The following is a 979-nucleotide window of genomic DNA, read 5'->3' as shown; positions in this document are numbered from 1 at the left end:
CGGATGTCCGATTGAGTCCCGTAATATATCGAGACGCTCGTAATTGAAAACAGAAGCTCTGAGCAAATTCTAACGACAATAATTTTTAGCTCGGGTGTTCGATTGTGTTCCGTAGTATATCGAGCCACTCGTAATTGAAAAGGGAAGCTCTAAGAAAAATCAAACGACAGTAACTTTTAACTCGGATGTCGGATAGAGCCCCGCAAAATATCGAGACGCTCGAAATTGAAAACAGAATCTCTGAGCAAATTCAAACGATAATAACTTTTGACTCGGATGTCTGATTCTGTCCCGTAGTATATTTTCTACGCTCGAAATTGAAAACAGAAGCTCTGAGCAAATTCAAACGACAATAACTTTTGTCTCGGATGTCTGATTGTGTCCCGTAGTATATCGAGACGCTCAAAATTGAAAACCGAAGCTCTGAGAAAAATCAAACGACAATAACTTGTTGCTCGGATGTCCGATTGAGTCCAGTAATATTTCGAGACGCTCGTAATTGAAAACAAAAGCTCTGAGCAAATTCAAACGACAAAAAATTTTGACTCGGATGTCCGATTGTGTCCCGTAGTATATCGAGACGCTCGAAATTGAAAACTGAATCTCTGAGAAAAATCAAACGACAATAACTTTTTACTAGGATGTCCGATTGTGTCCCGTAATATATCGAGACGCTCGTAATTGAAAACAGAAGCTCTGAGAAATTCAAATGACAATAACTTTTGACTCGGGTGTCCGATTGAGTCCCGTACTATATCCTGACGCTCGAAATTGAGATCAGAAGCTCTTAGAAAATTCAAACGACAATCACTTTTAACTCGGTGTTCGATTGTGTCCCGTAGTATATCGAGACGCTCGTAATTGAAAAGTGAGTCTCTAAGAAAAATCAAACGACAATAACTTTTTACTCGGATGTCTGATTCTGTCCCGTAGTATATCGAGACGCTCGAAATTGAAAACAGAAGCTCTGAGCAAATTC

This window comes from Glycine max, chromosome 6 (genome assembly GCF_000004515.6).
Source record: "Glycine max cultivar Williams 82 chromosome 6, Glycine_max_v4.0, whole genome shotgun sequence".
Lineage (NCBI taxonomy): Eukaryota > Viridiplantae > Streptophyta > Magnoliopsida > Fabales > Fabaceae > Glycine > Glycine max.
This window is presented reverse-complemented; position numbering follows the sequence as displayed.